This window comes from Micromys minutus (genome assembly GCF_963924665.1).
Source record: "Micromys minutus genome assembly, chromosome: X".
Lineage (NCBI taxonomy): Eukaryota > Metazoa > Chordata > Mammalia > Rodentia > Muridae > Micromys > Micromys minutus.
The window spans coordinates 86,812,741-86,832,811 of record NC_137970.1 but is presented as its reverse complement, the minus strand read 5'-3'; the positions used below and the strand labels follow the sequence as shown (position 1 = coordinate 86,832,811).

The 20,071-nt window shown below is 42.1% G+C and overlaps 1 pseudogene across 1 annotated transcript in view; it reads right to left on the bottom strand.

Annotated features, from left to right (window-relative positions):
- LOC308415084 (testis-specific Y-encoded-like protein 1) overlaps positions 1-19,531 on the bottom strand; it is a 29,132-nt pseudogene extending 9,601 nt beyond the window's left edge. The window contains exons 1-2 of the transcript in view: positions 19,277-19,531; positions 9,175-9,997 (exon numbers count right to left, since the gene is read on the bottom strand). The product of the transcript in view is annotated as a testis-specific Y-encoded-like protein 1 (transcript). The remainder of the gene's footprint in view (positions 1-9,174; positions 9,998-19,276) is intronic.
- Between the last annotated feature and the right edge of the window lie 540 nt (positions 19,532-20,071).

The window sequence follows — 20,071 nt, the reverse complement described above, 5'->3', positions numbered from 1 at the left end:
AGATCCAGAAATGATCCCTCACATATTTGGTCACCTGATTTTTGACAAAGGATCTGTAATCATTCAAAGGCAAAAGGACTGCCTATTCAACAAATGGTGTTGGACCAATTGGCACTCAGCATGCTGAAGAATGAAAATAGACCCTTTCTTATCTCCTTGTACAAAGCTCAAGTGCAAGTGGATCAAAGATCTCCACATTAAACCAGGTACCCTGAAACTATTAGATGAGAACGTGGGGAAAACCTTTGAACACATTGGCACAGGAGTCAATTTCCTGAACAGAACACCAAAGGCTGGTGCTCTAAGGTCACAGATTGAGAAATGGACTTAATAAGATTGCAAAGCTTCTGTAAGGCTAAGGACACTCTCATGAAAACAAAATGGCAGCCAAAAGAGTGGGGGAAGATCTTTACCAACACCATATCAGATAGAGGCCTAATATCCAAAGTATACAAAGAACTCAAGAAGCTAGGCACCAGAGAATCAAACAACCTTATTAAAACATGAGGTACAGAGGTAAAAAAAAAACATTCTCAATTGTGGAATATCGAATGGTTGATAAACATCTAAGGAAGTGCTCAACATCATTAGCCATCAGAGAAATGCAAATCAAAACAATCCTGAGATTCTACTCACGCCAGTCTGATTGAACAAGATCAAAAACTCAGATGACAGCAGATGTTGGTGAGGATGTAGAGATAGAGGAACACTTCTCCACTATTGGTGGGGTTGTAAACTGGTACAATCACTCTGGAAATCAGTCTGGCGATTCCTCAGGAAATTGGACATAGTACTACCTGAAGACCCAGTTATTCCACTTCTGGGCATTTACCCCAGAAAAACTCCAATATACAACAAAGACGCATGCACTATAATGTTCATAACAGCTCTATTTATAATAGCCAGAAGCTGGAAAGAACCCAGATGTCCTTCAGTAGATGAATGGATACAAAAACTGTGGTACATTTACACAATGGATTACTACTTAGCTATCAGAAATAAAAACCTTATCAAATTCATAAGAAAAGTAGATGCATCTAGAGAATATCATCCTGAGTGAGATAACTTAATCACAAAAGAACAGACATAATATGCAGTCACTGACAGTGGGATGCTAACCACAGAGTCTCGGGCTGCCCCTGAAACAACTCTCAGACTATGTGAAGTTTAAAAAAAAAAAAAGAAAGAAAGAAAGATAACAAAATACTCCTTATGCAACAAGAAAACTTGGACTAATTCCAGGCTACATCCTGTTTTACATGTACTTTATGTTCATTGTAACTAGTAAGATATTAATGCACACTATCAAACCTTAAAAAAAAACAAAGCAATGACAAAACTGTATTCGTATGTTTTATGCAAAAATGCTTAAAATTTGTACATTTATCTTTGTTTTTGAAAAATAAAGTTCTTCAATAAAAAAAATTATAAAAAAGAAAATTGTTCTAACGAGATATGCTGCCCTCTTCTGGTGTGCAGGCATACATGCAGGCAGAACACAATACTTAGTGAATAAATCTTGTTTTAAAATAAAAAAGAAAAAAAAGTTTTAAACTAGGGAGCAGGACAAAATGATATGGAACAATTTGAGTTTGGCTGAAATGTGTTTAGAAATATTTGGAAGGCAGAGTTGGGAATAGAGCTCAATGATAAGTATGGACTCAGTCTCAGTCATCAGCACCACAGAGAAAGACATTTAACACATGGAATTAGACTTTGCACATCATTGACAAAGTGCTGTTTCCCATAATTATGAAAGAGGTAGACTATTTTACTGCAAAGATAGTCTTATTGAATTATTCCAATGTGTGTGTGTGTGTGTGTGTGTGTGTGTGTGTGTGTGTGTGTGTGTGTGTTTGTGTGTCTCACATATGCACACAGAACAAGAAAACGAGCTCTTTCTGTCTTCCTCTGAAGCTGTACCAGCAAGGGTGTGGCAGTGGTGACTGGTGTGCCTGCTATGAGGAAATGCACACCTGTCTAATTCCACCAATTTGTAAGAAACTGGAGTATAGTTCACAATGAGATAGTCTAGCTTTCCACTGAATCCATATTCTATTTTTCTTCTTCATTTTGGTTTTGTTTGAGCAAGGGTCTCAGTCTGAAAAGCAAGCAGGCTTTGAAAGGCAATCTGCCTGCATTAATCTAAGTGCAGGGATTATTAGTGTGTACCCCCAAGCTTGACTATTTTGAATTGTTTTTGAGACAGGAGCTCATTTTGGGTCTAGCAAAAAATTTCAACTTTTGACTACACAGCCTTAAAACTTGAGTAAACAGCTGTGCAAGGTGGCACACACATTTAGGCCCAGCACTTATGAGGCAGAGACAGAAGATCTGGGTTCAAGGCCAGCCTGGCCTAGAGAACAGCCAGAGGTACAGAGAAACCTGGTCTCATAAACAACAAAACAACACACAAAGCCACAAGCACACACTTGCAAAACAAGAGAAACAAACTAGAGGAAATTTGATTTTTAAAAAGCTAAGATATGTTTATAAAGATGGGATTTGACAATGGCAATGGGATGATCTGACTGTGATAATGGATAACAATATTCCTTACAGAAAGTCCATTTTTGGCTGTGCTTAGGGCACCTATGAAATTCCAGCAGTTCAGAAGACAGAGGTTGTTAGATCTAACAAACCAAAAACAAAAATGTCCCTTTGTCTTAGTGGCTTCATGACAAAAGAGCTTTGCTGAAGCTTCCTTGGAACTGCATGGGCTAGATGGTCCCAGACTGCACTGCACTACTTGGTGAACTTCAGCTGAAGGTGACATCCAGGGAGGACAATGACAGTGTCTATGAGTCAGCAGCACTAAAAGCCTTTGAGGTGGGTTAAGTTCTGTCCAGCAGTTCTTTGGTTTATGCTTAAAGGGAAGTTCTGAAGGCATTTAGCAAAGATACATGACCCTGAAGGGAGCCACAGTGGGTAAAGTATTTCTTACCAAGGCTGCTGAACTGAATTATCTCTCCAGAGCACATGGAAAGGTGAAAGAGAACCAACTTCTCAAATCTGTTCTCTAACCTCCACTTGTGTGCTTCTCTCATAACAATATCACATTCTGTGTGTTTTAAAGAATGTTTAGCAAGTTGTCAGACTTGTTCCTAGTGGACAGTGAAACCCTAAAGCCTGCACAGTGAAATCGGGAGAATTTGGAAGAACACAAATTGTGAACATCAGGATAGAGACAGTATTTAAGGATTCTCCTTCGTTCACATTATTAAACCAGAATAGAAAGCTTACCTTCTTCTACCCTGTTTAACTTTTGGTGCCGGAGAGATGCCTCAGTAGTTAATGGTGCTTCTGTTCTTCCAGTGACGGGACAACTTCCATCTAGAAATGTCTGGCTGGCATAAGATCAACAACTTCAGTGCTGACCTCAAGGTAACTGCATTCAGGGAGATGGGATCGCCTCAGAGATTTTATCCCCTTTTAATAGTGACAAAAATTGCAAGATGTCACCAGGTCCTGTTGTCTCTCATGTTTTGAGATAAGGTCTCCCTATATAGCCCAGGCTGTATTGTACATCACTGTTGTAGACAAGGCTAGCCTCAACATTATTGTGATTCTTCTTCTGCCTCTTGAACACTGATGTACAGAGAGATACCACCAGAGCTGGCAGACATCTTAGGTTGGACAGGGTCAACACTGAGATCACCCTACACAGCGATCTGTACCAAGGCCTGCCTCTGGGTGTTCTTGGGGAACTTGTTCAGCCTGGACCTGTATACGAGATATTTCTAGGTCCCCTATGTTGTCCTTGAGGTTCCGGAGAATTCACCATTCCAGACAGCCCTCCTGATCCCCACCTCCCAGTGTTAAACACAGAAAGACAAGGTTCGGGACAGGATACCCAGCTTCTGGGCTGTCTCAATATCTCAGGGCAAGGCAGCTAGTTCTCCTGGACAGATATGTCCCTGCCAACCTAAATCCCACCTCACCCCCTTTCTATGTTCAGGGTTATCTCTAGCCGAAGAGTTTGGACCCAGACCTTTGAGGAATACTCCCAAGTCTCCAGAACCCCAAAGTAGTCTGTGGGTGGATGGGAGGTGGTGGTACACCATCATCAGATTCAAGTCACCTCACTGTGTGTACCAAGAGAGCAGGGAGCCTAAGCCGAGTTGTGGCTGCTGGAATCTGAGTAGACACAGGCTGAGTCTTCCATAATCCCAAAGGGTTTCAAAACAGGTTGGGCTGGCAGGGTACCACCCAGGACTGGTGCCTTGATGGCCTCCTGGCTGTGATTCCTGACACCCAAGCAGGCAGCATACTCCTCCTGGCTTCTCCTGCCTAGTACACATTCCCTAACATCCTGGGAGATCAGCCAGGGTGAAGGGTCAAAAGACACCTGGCCTTCCTGTCTTTGCCCTGTCCAGGGATTTGCTGGAGGAACACAGATGCTTATCGAATTAATAGATGCACAACCTTGGATCTTAGAGGACCAGAAGACCATTGCATCTCTCAGTCTTTCCTTTGCTTATCTCTCCTTCCTCCCACTTTGTGTGTCTCTTAATCTCTTTAATTTTTATCTGTCCTGGGGTTAGGAACTTAGGCCCTGAGGGCCTTGAAGCAGATCCAGCAAGGGTTCAGAGTGTAGCAGTTCTTGTTTCCTTGAGGTCAGTGTTGTCTGGGAAGGACAGGTTTGGATATAGAGGCAACCCTTAAGGCTATATCCACAGGGAGTAGGTAGGCTGAGTAAGTGTGTACAAATGTCCTAGGTGCCTTGCAGGGGAATAGTTCTCCCTAGGCCTTGTGTTTTGGTGGATGAGACAATTGCTTAACAACAATATGCAGGGTGGCAGTAAAGGTATTGTTTTGGTGTTCCCGGCCTTGTACCTCTGAGACCTCAGAGCAGGCCTGCCTGGATAGAGCTCTCTTGGTTGCATCAGAGCAGAAGTCTCCAGGCAGCTTGGTCAGGAAAGATTATTGAAAGGCACTGGCAGGCTTGTGTCTTGGAGGCTCTTAGAGGACTCTCCCTCCACCAGCTGTAACTTAAGACCTAGGCAGTGCATGGGGTAGGGGAGGTGGTGGACCTCTGCAGACTCTCAGTGCCCCTGAATGAAGGCTTCTCCTAGATAGTGACAAACAGTTTCCAAATGAAAGTGGTTTACATCATCTTGTAACCAGAGATTGCCAACTGACCAGGAAACGGTGGCTGTTGCTGTATATATTGGTGAGCTAGAGGCAGAAATCTGAGTAACTTAGGTAGGTAGGTAGGAAGGTAGGTAGATAGGTAGGTAGCTGTGTGTGTGTGTGTGTGTGTGTGTGTGTGTGTGTGTGTGTGTGCTCGCATGTAGAGAAAACACAGAATCAAGGGTCCACCTGTGATGGTGACTTGAGGATTTTGGAGAGTGACTGAGCTTTCTGGTGATTGCAGAAGTTGTGAGATGAGGGGGGGGATAAAGGTTTAGTGAGAAGAGGAGTGAAGTCAGGAGAAATGGATGAAGGCAGTCCAATAGATAAGAGCAGATATTAGCTGTGAATAAAGCACAGCTTCCAAGTTACTCAGTCTTTCCTAAAATGCTCACACAGGAACTTAGTTCAGTGGTACAGTGCTTGCCTAGCAAGCACAGGTCATGGGTTGGCTCCTCAGCTCTAGAAATTCAAATAAAACAAATAGATTCTCACACAACTCCTTTAGTCAAGGCCTCAATAGTAAGAAAAGTGAGAAGTGGCCAATGTCTTTGATGCTTCCTCTTTGCTAGTTGGTTTTTTCCTAAATTTGTTTGTGTATTTTTTTAAGGGTTGAGCAATATTGAGTTTTAAGAAAGAAAACACCAAACAAATGATTCTCCCTTCATTGAATGAGTTCCTCAATAGTAAAGATAGATCCATCTTATCTAATAACATTCAACAATGACTAAGGCTGCTGATCCTACACTAATCTTTAGAATTTGCTAGGATTCAGAGAATTATAAACCATTGGGTGTAAATTTAGACTCAATCTACTTTGCTTATGAGTTTCTCAATAGCTAAGACAGATCAATCTTATTTAATCACATTAAAAAATGACTAAGGCTGCTGAATCTACACTAATCTTTTTAATTTGCTAGAATGTAGGGAATTATAAACCATAGAGTGTAAATTTAGACTCAATCTATTCTGCTTATAACAGAAGTACACTTAGTTGCACAGTACATTTTACAAACAGCTCATTGTATTTTAGGCATTCAAGTTAATACACATATCTCACCTATTTTAATCCACTATTTTTTATTGATCTTGCATTTTAGGTAGATAAACCTTGACTTACACAAAAGCATATGCAGTTCATGGGAAGAAAGTAATACTGTTTAACTTTTAAAAATATATTTACTTATAGATTCATTAAATAATGTCCTATATAATTACGACTGGCCACATTATTGGAAAACTGATTTATATTTATATGCCATATAAATATAAATTTATATATGAAATATATTTAGCCCAATTCTGACAGTTTCTCAAAATGAAATGTGAAAGCCTGAAATATCTTGTTTTTCACACTCTGTAAGTTAGTACATATTACTTATAGCAAGTCTGTGTAGAGCAGATAAATATGCCCAAACACTAACCCATGATTCATACTGCCAGTGTATTAGACAACATATGCCTCGAGTATAACATCTTATTGTCAGTGTAAGATCTACTTTACAATGTTCAAAAGAAAATAAATATTACAACAGTATTCAAAATGGAGTGGTGTTATTATTGCAGATGAAAAATTATACCTTAAAAATCTAAACCTTGTCTAATCATTAAAAGAGCATTTTGGTATTTATCAAACTTCTTTGTAAATTCTTCTGACATCAATTTTACAAATGGTTTGAAAACTATCATCATGGTTTTTAAGGCAAGATTGTTGGGATTTGGTAAACCCCACCCCTCAGTTACTTGGCAACAACCAGGTATGCTCCACCCCAATGACCTGACACTTTAAAAGGGGCTGCTTGCGCCCTCCTCCCTCTCTTGCTCTTGTACTCTTACCCCCCTCCCTCTCCACGAGCTCATGGCAAGCCTCGACTCCTCTCTTCTCTCTGTCTCTACTACCCTCTTAACTCCCCCATGACCTGAGTAAATGTTTTATATACTATACCCTGGTTTGGCCGGTCACGTATGTGGAAAGAATTCCCAACATGGGTCATCCAGAGGCACCCCCCACACCTCCAGGCCTCACTATACCTCCACAGGCCATACCATTCCCCACACACTCTTCATCCTTTTCCTAACACTTATGCCAAAACCCAGGATGTCTTTGTTTAACGACAAAGATAGCAAGAAACTTCTTCCCTTTACACTAAGTCTTTCTGGGCACTTACCTCTGCCATCTGTGTGATACATTATGTCAATCTATAAATTGCTGACAACTATGTGCAATGCATGGTAGCTGCAATAAAAAACTAAATACACTTAGCTCTATTTCGTAAGGGTTCTAATTTCTGAGGGAAATAAAAGTAAAAATGTGAAATAGTATCATTCTCTACCTACTGTATCATGAAATTATTTTCATATCAGGTATGAAAAAGAATGAAATTTATTCATTTTCCTTCTCAAGACCTTGCAGAAGGCCTTTTAAAAAAGTGTTTAATTCAGCACAGTGAGTAATTACTATATTTTCCAGAAACAGGAGTCCATAAAAATGTTATCTCACACTGGGGAACAGAAATAATAAAAGGCAGGGAAGTTATGAGTAAATGTTTGAAGTATCTGAGAAATGGAAGATAATAATAAAGTTAATATTTTCACAGATAAAAGGGTCTAAAATGATACATTAACTGATAAGTACTTTATTCGTGTCTGCTTATGAAATGCCCATTTCAAAATCACATGAAAATATCATCTGTGGAGGCAAATTGTAAGACTGAAGAGTTAAGATATGGGAGTACTGCACAAGTTGTGTGGAAAGGTCTCAAATCTCAGTAAACAGTTGTAACTGTCAAGGTTCTAAAGCAACAAAACTCTAACAGTAAAAATAACACTTTAAGCAGTAGGAACATTACTGTGTTCTCTTGATACCTCTGGGATAATGTTTATTGTGTTCATTTACGAAAGCTGATAATTCAACAGTCTTGTTAATTATACAAACCCACTGAGGCAGGTTTATGGCCAAAGTGTGGAAAAACGCTATCCAACAGGGTCCCGTGCTTTTATTTACCATCATGCATAAAAATAGCAACAAATATATTCATAATGGAGTGCTTATCTGACAAAGACATTTTACAACTATGTGCAGTTTAAGAAGAGTCTATCAAGGCAGTCAAGTCACATATTTATTTTCCAAAGAAGACAATAATTTGATACACACATTTACTACAGACCAAATTATCCAAACTTTCTAAGAATTTGGATTAATATTGAAAACTGTTACGAATATTCACTTAGGTTTCAGTATTGTAAAGACTATTCTTCCAAATCGTTTCAAATGAATGCAAACAGAAGTGATAAATTTCTCCATAAGTAGAAACAAGTCACATTTTACTGTATATTGGTAAAATATGAGCACAATATTACACTTTCACTGACATCAGATCACACAAAGAGAGGATAACAACCAAAAACTGGCTCTATTTCTTTAAACAGAATTGTCTAGGAGACATTCAACACTCAGAGAAAGTATTTTCCTGAGAAATTCTCTTCCTATTGCTTTTGACCAAAATGTGATATAGTATAGAAAAAGCCACAAAATCACAGAGAAGTTGGCCCACTTCAGCAACAACCTTAGGCCCAACCAACTGTCCCAAATGTTTGTGCCCACACTGCCACATGCTGAACAGGTAAACAGATAAAGACATCTAGGTGGCAGTAAGTGGGTAACACTGAGAACAGGATTCACAGTTTAATGTACAGTTTTATTGTTACTCTTAGAAAGGGTACAATCCCTGTCCATGAACCTGCAGATATGAATTCAGAACAGCATGGGGGCCATGTGAAAGCAGAAGCAGGTCCACAGTCTTAATGTCGAGGTGGAGAAACTATTCAGACTGAAGATGCAGAAAAGTCAGGAGCAAAGAAATCAAAACACTGCGTACCCGCTGCATCTGCTCAAGCACAGGTGAGAAGGGACCGGTTAAGTTGCATTTTCAAAGGTAAAATTAACCTGACTGGAAGCCAAAGGTTTGGGAATCTCAAAGGGCTCCCAGATTGGGCGATGTTGGGTCTATGGATTCCTTCAGGAGACAGGTAGTATTGCACAGGTAGTATTGCAATGGGTTTAACCACAGGTCTTCTTTGATAATCTCGGGAATTCTGTCAGATTCTGAAAGGCTGTGGTCTGAGAACAAGGTGAAGAATCTGCAGATAAGGTCTTGGTTTCTGCGAATAAAGGACTGGGGGTCATACCCCTCCGCCATATGATTGGAGTGGGAAGAGACACCACTCGACCAGATGATCTCACTTCATATTCCTTTCAATCAGCTTGTTTCTTAAGTAGGGGTTTCTTTGAAAAAAAAAAAAAAAACTTGAATTTGCAGCCTGTCTTAGGATGTGTCAGTTCCTTCACATCCAGATTGGTTATGAACCTTAACATCTCTGCATCCTGACCCCTAATCATGGCGGATAACTGAGGGTGGTTCCTGAAGGCAGTCATCCAGAAGTCTGGGAAAGTCTGAATGATGTAGTTCATTCATTTCTGAGAGTGTCGCGGCATCTGCCCAAACTACTGCTGCAGATGTTGGAAGGCCCTGTCATCCTGAGAATTCACAGTGTCCAGTTCTACCTGGATGTCCTCCAGCGGGTTCCTGTGAAGATCTATGCTTACGTGCCAAGGCCCTGCCTTCTCCTGCGACTCTCTCACTCCTCCACTAGCCTCCTACATGTCCAATTCTTCACCCCCAGGCTTCAGCTCCACCTTCATCACCTCCTCACTCCTGTGCATTGCCACTTCTGACTTCTCTTCTGATGCTACCGTGACGGTGCCCCGTTCAATCCTCACGTCTTGTTCCTGGGCTTCTGCTCCCCGACTTTCTAGGGCCTTCTCCGTATCTTTCGGTATCACAAATGCTGCTGTTGCGAAGCCCTCCACGGCCACTGGCATCAGGGGGTCAAGGCCCAAGACACTCCAGGGCTCTGGGCTCCCCATGATCCCCACGAGGCCCACACATGTTACCACCTTCTCGCCTAGCTGCAGATGCCGGCCTGAGGTTGCCAGGGCAGTGTCTGCATCACAGAGGGCACAGCTGTCAGGGACAGAGGTCCCCTCATACCGCTCCGGGCCTCTTATGAAAGGTCCAGTGGCAAAGATGTTAGATTACTCAACCTTGACACCTTTATATGTTCAGAGTCATCTCTAACTGGAGAGTAGGGACCCAGACCTATGAGGAACACTCCCAGGTCTCCAGAACCCGACAGTTGTCTGGTGGTAGATGGGAGTGGTGGTCCACCATAATCAGATTCAAGCCACTTCACTGTGTGTACCAAGTGGGCTTAAAGCCTAGTCCGAGTTCTGACTCCCGGTGAATCTGAGTTAAATCTGGATGGCTATTTTTTTGTTTTACGGTCCCTTAGAAAATTAATGACAAAAAACAACCTCTCAGAGACCAACAAAATGAGCTCTTCTAAACTCCATGTGGCTTCCACAGGCCCATCAATCCCTGCCACTTTGAGACACTGGGGCAGATCACAGTTGTCTCATATCCGCAGGGCAGAACCAGCACTCAGTGGGAAAGAATTGCTCTTCCTTTTCTACTTTGCTCCCAACTGAGAATGCAGAGTCAGGGGAATGGCTCTGAGGGAATGCTGCTGGCCATCCCAACTGTCCAGAAGTCTGAGATTCTACCACTAGGCAGCCTGGTCTGGACCAAGTAAGTTTATACCCCCACCCTCTGACTCCTTCTAAGATGAGGGAGGAGTTGGTGGCTAGAGAGGACTTTGTGTGAGAGCTCTTCTCTGCAGACTGTAACACTGACCTAGGAACCATGGGCTTTGGAGAGCTCAAGGACCCCTCTGGGCAGAAAAGGGAACACCACTTGGGATGTTCTGGGGGGCAGGGGTTGTGCTCTTGCCAGTACCAGGAGAACCTTGTTGGAAGAGCTTCGTGCTGGACTCAGAAGCACATCCCAGAAAACGGCTCTGAGAATTCTGAGAGGATTCAGAAAATTCACCATAAGAAGGGCTCCCCAACCCTAGGCTAAGGAGGTGCAGTTGATGTGCTGGTTTGAGATAGTTAAGCATGGCCTGCCCTGTGGATGGCTTGTTGGGATCCCAAAAAGAAACGAGTAAGAACAAATGTTTCTGTCAGACAAACGAAAGCCCCAAAACTGGTGCATTTTTGACTGTGCATTGGCAAGGTCTCACCAAATTTCAGGTCTTTTTTTCTCTTATTTTGTTTTATTTTTCTGTTTTTGTATATTCTTCTGAGTTATGGTCTCTGTGTGTAGATCTGGCTGTCCAGAAACACACTTTGTAGACCAAAATAATATAATACTCAGGGAGATTGCAGGTCTACCAAGGGTTCAGAGTATATTTGAGTAGAAACAGCCTGAGTCTGCTATAATTAAAAAGGGGACCAAAACAGGTCAGGCAGGCAAGGTACCACCCAGGACTGGGGCCTTGAGGGCCTCCTGGTTGTGATTCCTGACACCCAAGCAGGCAGCATACTCCTCCTGGCTTCTCCTGTCTAGCTCCCATTCCCTAACATCCTGGGAGATCAGCCAGGGTGAAGGATCAAATGACACCTGGGTGTCTGGCCTTGGCCCTGTCCAGGGATTTGCTGGAGGAACAGAGATGCTTATCTAAATAACAGATGCACAGTCTAGGATCTTAGAGGACCAGAAGACAATTGTATCTCTGTATATCCTTTGCCTTTCTCTCCCTTCTCCCACTTTGTGTGTCTGTGAGTCTCTTTAATTTGTGTCGGTGCCAGGGTTAGGAGCCTAGGCCCCGAAGGCATAGAAGCAGATACAGCAAGGACTCAGAGTGTAGAAGTTCCTGTTTCCTTGAGGTCAGTGTTGTCTGGGAAGGACAGGTTTGGATATAGAGGCAACCCTTAAGGCTATATTCCCAGGGAGTAGCTAGGCTGAGCAAGGGTGTAAAAAGATCCCAGGTGGCTTGCAGGGGAATCATTCCTGCTGTGTCGTAATCTTAGTGGATGAAACAATTGCTTAAAAACAATATGTAGGGTGGCAGGACAGGTCCTGTTTTGGGGTTCTGGGCTTTGCACCTCTGAGAATTCAGAGCAGGCCTGCCTGGATGGAACTCTCTTGGTTGCATCAGAGCAGAAGCCTCCAGGCAGCTTGGTCAGGAAAGATAATTGAAAAGCACTGTCAGGCTTGTGACTTGGAGGCTCTTAGAGGACTCTCTCTCCTCCAGCTGTGACTTAAGACCTAGGCAGTGCATGGGGTAGGGGAGGTGGTGGACCTCTACAGACTCTCAGTGCTCCTGAATGAAGGCTTCTTTTAGATAGTGACAGTTTCCAAAGGAACGTGGTTCACATCATCTGGTACCCAGAGATTGGAATCTGCCCTGGAAACTATTGCTGTTGTTGTATATGATGGTGAACTAGAGGCAGAAAGAGGAGAAGCATAGGTAGGTGTATGTGTGTGTGTGTGTGTGTGTGTGTGTGTGTGTGTGTGTGTGTGTGTGTATGTGTGTTTGTGTGTTTGTGTGTATGTGTGTTTGTGTGTTTGGAGAGAGATTGGGGACACAGAAAGAAGAATCCACCTGTGATGGTGACTTCGGGATTTTGAGAGAGGGACTAAGAGCAAAGTGTCCCCAGAGTGTGGCCTGGACGTTACTGATGGCATGGGATGAGGTGGGTGTGGGATGGAGGGTTAGTGAGAGGAGAGAGATTGTGAGGGAGCTGGAACTAGCTCCTAATGGTTGCCTGGCTGCTCACTGCCTGGGGATGCTTAGTAGGTTCTTAGAATTTGGGCTCCAAGACCAGGGTCTGGAAGTCAAGGGGGCATGTTTTGGTGGAATATTCCATTCTTCTTTAGACATGCCCTACCCTTCAGCTCAGGGTAGCAGGCTGCCTGCCATGGAGATTGTGCATTTGTGCAGCCTGGACCCTCTGTGGCATCAGAGGCCAAAGGATGACCAGATGACATCGTGGGATTCTTCTGACAGAAGTTATATTGAGGGCTACCTGAGATACTGACCTGTGTTTCCCGGGTAAGAAGACAAAGGTTTTTAGGACCCTACTTGTCCTCTCTAGTGGGAGTTGGGGCTCAGGCCAGGGAATCCTGGGACCTCACAGGCACACACAGCAAGCAGCCCACCCATTGCCCTGGGTCCCCTGCAGATCCTCCTGCTGCCAGGTGGGAAGCCAGAGTTGGGCCTAGTTCCTACTGACTGAGGAATTTTTTCCCTATCAACAATCGGTGTTCCAACTTTCCCTCTGGCCTGAGCTGTGCCATGACTGATCTCACATTCCTGATTCCTGATCTGCCTAGGATAATCTTGGGGAGGCCTTCTTGACAGTCGGCCTTGACCTAGAACCTAGAGTGTGCCCAGAGACTGCAGAGTCAACACTCTCAAGAAGAGAAGGGGCTGTGAGCTTTAGTGGGCACCCTTCGGGGAAGGTTCATGCAGGCAAAGGCTGGATCTCTTGATGGTTCCCAGTTCTGCTGGCCTGGCTCTCCTGGACAGATATTTCCCTTCCTTTCTCAACCCCACTTCACCCCCTTACTTTTTCCTATTTTTTTTCACTCTAAAAAATATTTTTTGTCTTCTGGTAATCATGTATGTCTGAATTCCTGAGGCAAATCCAAGACTGTAGTCAGTCCCCTCCTGATGTTGTTTATATCAAGATGTAGAGCTCTTGGCTCTTACAGCACTAGATCTGCCTATTTTGTGTCCACCTTCCTTCCTTAGTGATAATGGATGGACCTTTACAATTTTAAGCCACCTCTAATAGTTTTCTTTGATAAGAATTACATTAGTCATTGAGTCTCTTCCCAGCAATTAAACCTTATGACAGTAAAGAAGTCTTATGTCCGTTTATAGGTATATCATCAAGGGCAGAAACCTGAAGGCAGGAACCAAAGCAGAACTGGTGTGTTCCCTCTAGCTTCCTCAGCAATCTTCTTTACATGGCCAGGCCTCACCTGTCTAGGGTGGCATTACCCACAGTGGGTCATGACAATTATCAATTCAGAAAATGACACACAGCCATGTCCACAAGCCAATCTTATCTTAATTTTTCAAGTGTGGTTTCTCCTTTCCAGCTTATTCCAAGTTTGTGTCAAACTGACAACTGTAGCTTCCTATAACATGAGTAGGTGGAAACTTCGTGTAAATCTTCAGAATCTCTGAAGTTAAGAAAAATGGATGAAGGCAGTCCAATGGATCAGAGCAGCAGTTAGCCTTGAATAAAGCACTGCTCCCAAGTTACACAGTCTTTCCTAAGATGCTCAAACAGGGACATAGCTCAGTGGTACAGTGCTTGCCTAGCAAGCACAAGGTCGTGGGTTGGATCCTCAGCTCTAGAAATACAAATAAAACAAATAGATGCTCACACAACTCCTTTAGTCAAGGACTCAATAGTAAAGAAAAGTGAGAAGTCGCCAACGTCTTTGATGCTTCCTCTTTGCCAGTTTGTTTTCCCCTAAATTTGTTTGTGTATTTTTTTTAGGGTTGAGCAATATTGAGTTTTAATGGAGTAAACACCAAACAAGTGATTCTCCCTTCATTGAATGAGTTCCTCAATAGCAAAGACACATCCATCTCATCTAATCACATTAAAAATGACTAAGCCTGCTATCATTTAAGACCACATTACTATCCAAAATCGAAGCATGCTCCTTCAAGGGTTAAGCACTCATGAAAGTGACCCGATACAATGCCAAGCCCAGATTTTATGCTGCTAAACAACTGTTAAATACAAATCCAATATCACAAATACATGACTACATATTATACAACACATGCTTAGAGTAGAATAACCTATTTCAGGTTAAATTTCAGTTATTATAACGTCTACAGTAACTAATTTCTGAATATATTGCATACCTCTACATTAGATGATAGAAAGCCATTTTATTCTAAAAAAATATGAATCTACACTAATATTTAGAATTTGCTAGAATTTAGTGAATTATAAACCATAGAATGTAAATTTAGACTCAATATATTCGGCATATAACAGAAGTAGACTAAGTTGCACAGTACATTTTACAAAAAACTCATTTTATTTTAGGCATTCAAGTTAATAAACAAATCTCATCTCTTTAACTCACTATTCTTTATTTATGTTGCATTTTATCTACATAAACCTTGACTTACACAAAGGCATATGCAGTTCATGGGAAGAAAGTAATATGGTTTAAATTTTAAAAATATATTTACTTAGAGATACAATAAATAATGTCCTATATAATTACGACTGGCCACATTAATGGAAAACTGATTTATATTTATATACCACATAGATATAAATTTATATATGAAATATATATTTAGCCCGGTTCTGACAGTATTCTCAAAATGTAATGTGAAAACCTGAAATATCTTCTTTGTCACACTCTGTAAGTTAGTACATGTTACTTATAACAAGTCTGTGTAGAGCAGATAAATATGCCCAAACATTAACCCATGATTCATACTGCCAGTGTATTAGACAACATATGCCTCGAGTATAATATCTTATTGTCAGTGAAAGATCTACCATACAATGTTCAAAAGCAAGTAAATTTTACAAGAGTATTCAACATGGAGTGGTGTTATTATTACAGATGATAAATAATACATTAAAAAGTCTAAGCCTTGTCTAATCATTAAAAGAGCAATTTGCTATTTATCAAACTGCTTTGCAAATCATTCTGACATCAATTTTACAAATGGTTTGAAAACTATCATCATGGATTTTAAGGCAAGATTGTTGGGATTCGGTAAACCCCACCCCTCAGTTACCTGGCATCAGCCAGTTATGCTCCGCCCCAATGACCTGACACTCTAAAAGGGGCTGCTTGCCCCGTCCTCCTTCTCTTGCTCTTGTTCCCTTATGCCCTGTCTTTCTCTCCAAAATCTCATGGCCAGCCTCTACTCCTCTCTTCTCTCTGCCTCTTCTACCCTCTTAACTCCCCCATGACCTGAACAAACTGTATTCTGTTCTATGCCCTGGTGTGGTCGGTCTGTTAGGTGGAAGGGATTCACAACATGGGTCCTCCAGAGGCACTCCCCACACCTCCAGGCCTCACTACACCTCCACAGGTCATAATCCCCCCACACTCACACTCTTCATCCTTTTCCTAACACTTATGTCAAAACACAGGATGTCATGTTTGAACAAAAATATAGCAAGAAACTTTTTCCCATTACATTAAGTCTTTCTAGGCACTTATCTCTGCCATCTGTGTGGTTCATTTCTTCAATCTATAAATTGCTGACAACTATGTGAAATGCATGGTAGCTGCAATAAAAAAGTAAATACACGTAGCTCTATTTCGTAAGGGTTCTAAATTCTGAGGGAAATATAAGTAAAAATGTGAAATAGTATCATTCTTTACCTACTGTATCATGGTATTATTTTCATATCAGGTCTGAAAGAGAATGGAATGTATGTATTTTCCTTCTCATGGCCTTGCTGAATGCCTATAAAAAAGTGTGTAATTCACAAAAGTGAGTAATTATTTTATTTTCCAGCAACAGTAGTCCCAAGAAAGTTTAATTCAAACTGGGAAACAGAAATAATACAAGGCAGAAAAGTTATGATAAAAGGCTTTGAAGTATGGGTCAAATGGAAGATAATATTAAAGTTAATATTTTCACAGAAGAAAGGGTCTGAAATGGTATATTTACTGGTAAGTACTTTATTAGTGTCTGCTTATGAAATGCACATTTCAATAACACACAAACATATCATCTGTGGAGACAAATTGTGAGACTGAGGAGTAATGTTATGGGAGTACTGTACAAGTTGTGTGGAAAGGTCTCAAATCTCAGTAAGCAGTTGTAACTGTCAACCTTCTAAAGCAACAAAACTCTAACAGTAAGAATCACTCTTTAAGCAGGAGAAACATCCCTGTGTTCTCTTGATACCTCTGGGATAATATTTATTGTGTTCATTTTCAAAATCTAATAATTCAACAATCTTGTTAATTATACAAAGCCATTGAGGCAGGTTAATGGCCAAAGTGGGGAAATATGCTATCCAACAGGTTGCTGTGCTTTTATTTACCATCATGCATAAAAATGGCAACAAATATACTCATAATACGGTGCTAATCTGACAAAGAAATTTTACAGCTATGTGCAGTTTAAGAAGAGACTATCAAGGCAGTCAAGTCACATATTTATATTCCCATGAAGACAATAATTTGATAGACACATTTACTAAAGACCAAATTATTCAAACTTTCTAAGAATTTGGATTAATACTAAAAACTGTTGCGAATATTCACTTAGGTTTCAGTATTGTAAAGACTATTGTTCTTCCAAATGGTTTCAAATGAATGCAAACAGAAGTGTATAAACTTCTCCATAAGTAGAAACAAGTCAAATTTTACTGAATATTGGTAAAATATGAGCAAAATATTACACTTTGACTGACATCAGATCATCCACAGAGAAGAAAATAACCAAAACTGTTACTACTTCTATAAGTAGCATTGTCTAGGCGACATTAAAAACTAGAGAAAGTATTTTCCTGAGAAATTCTCTTCCCATCGCCTTTGACCAAACTGTGAAAGCACACATCCTGTCTTCATCCTCAGATAATCTTATCTGACTTATTTTGGTTCTATACCTTTTCAGCTCACTTTCCCTACTTAGAGTACCCATCACAATCTCTTTTCTTCTTTCATAAACCATTAGGAAGTGTGTGTCTAGTTCCGTTGCTTTGTAAGCTTTCTAGGGCTTGCTAACCAGGTTGAGGAGTGGGTAAGAGTGAGTCAAGGTAGAGTTCTGTGGCCTCTTGCAGAGCATCCTCTCCAGGAATCCTCAATGACCTATAACTCCTAATGTTAAAGATGTTTCTGAGCTACTTTTCTGTAACAACAGGAGAAAGGTGGGAGAGTGAGGGTGAGGAGTACTGGCAAACAAAGTGTGATATAGCCTAGAAAAAGTCACAAAATCACACAAAAGTTGGCCCACTCCTGCAATGAACTTAGGCCCAGTCAACTGTCCCAAATGTCTGTGCCCACACTGCCACATGCTGAACAGGTAAACAGATAAAGACATATAGGTGGCAGTAAGTGGGTAACACTGAAAACAGGATTCACAGTTTAATGTACAATTTCATTGCTACACTTAGAAATGGTACAAGACCTTCCCATTAACCTGCAGATACTAAGTCAGAACAGCATGCTGGCCATGTGAAAGAATAAGCAGGTCCACAGTCTTAATGTTGAGGTGGAGAAACTATTCAGACAGAAGATGCAGAAAAGTCAGGAGCAAAAAAATCAAAACACTGCGTACCTGTTGCATCTGCTCAAGCACAGGTGAGAAGGGACCGGTTAAGTTGCATTTTCAAAGGAAAAATTAACCTGACTGGAAGCCAAAAGCCTGGGAATCTCCACTGGATCCCTCATTGGGCGACGTCGGGTCTACAGATTCCTTAACCAGACAGGTAGTATTCCAATGGGTTTATCTACAAGTACTCTTTGATAATCTCAGGGATTCTGTCAGATTCTGGAAGGCTGTGTTCTGAGAACAAGTTGAAGAAGCTGCAGAGAAGGTCTTGGTTTCTGCGAGTAAAGGACTGGGGCTCATACCCCCTCCGCCATATGATTGGAGTGGGAAGAGACACCACTTGACCAGATGATCTCACTTTATATTCCTTGACAATCAGGTTTTTTCTGATGTAGGGGTTTCTTTCAAAATAGAACTTGAATTTGTAGCCTGTCTTCGGATGTCTCAGTTCCTTCACCTCCAGAATGGTTATGGACCTTAACATCTCTGCATCATGACCCCTAGTCATGGAAGATAACTGAGGGTGGTTCCTGAAGGCAGTCATCCAGAAGTCTGGGATATTCTGAATGATGTACTTCCTTCATTCCGGAGTGCTGCCGCATCCGCCCAAACTTCTGCTCCAGATGTTGAAAGGCCCTGTCAGCCTGAGCATAAACAGTGTTCAGTTCTACCTGGAAGTCCTCCAGCGGGTTCGTGTGAAGATCTATGCTTAGGTGCCAAGACCCTGCCTTCTTCTGCGACTCCCTCACTCTTCCACTAGCCTCCTACATGTCCAGTTCTTCACCCGCAGGCTTCAGTTCCACCTTCATCACCTCCTCACTCCTGTGCATTCCACTTCTGACTTCTCTTCTGATGCTACCACGATGGAGCCCTGTTCAATCCTCATGTCTTGTTCCTGGGATTCTGCTCCCCGAGTTTCTAGGGACTTCTCCACATCATTAGGTATCACAAACGCCGCTGGTGCGAAGTCCTCGACTGCAGACAGAGTCTCTCCCTGCCTAGCTGCAGCCACACGAATCTGGGGGTCAAGGTCCAAGACACTCCTGGGCTCTGGGCTACCCATGATCCCTGCGAGGACCTCACCTGTTACCACCTTCTCACCTAGCAGCAGATTCCGGCCTGAGGTTGCCAGGGCAGTGTCTGCATCACAGAGGGCATGGTTGTCAGGGACAGAGGTCACCTCATCCCTCTCAGGGCCTGTCATGAAATGTCCAGTGGCACAGACGTTAGTTTACTCAACCTTGACACCTTTATATGTTCAGAGTCATCTCTAACTGGAGAGTAGGGACCCAGACCTGTAAGGAACACTCCCAGGTCTCCAGAACCGGACAGTCATCTGTGGGTGGATGGGGAGTAGTGATCCACCATCATCAGATTCAAGCCACTTCACTGTGTGTACCAAGTGGGATAGGAGCCTAGGGCGAGTTCTGGCTCCTGGTAAATCTGAGTTGAATCCTGGATGGCTATTTTTTTTTATACGGTTCCTTCAGTAACTTAATCGCAAAAAACAGCCTCTCAGAGACCAGCAAAGTGAGCTCCTATAAACTCCAAGTGGCTTTCCCAGGCCCATCACTCACTGCCTCTTTGAGACACTTGGGCAGATCATAGTTGTCTCATATCCACAGGGCAGAGCCAGCACTTAGTGGAAAACGATTGCTCTTCCTTTTCTACTTTGCTCCCAACTGAGAATGCAGAGTCAGGGGAATGTCCCAGAGGGAATGCTGCTGGCCATCCCAACTGTCCA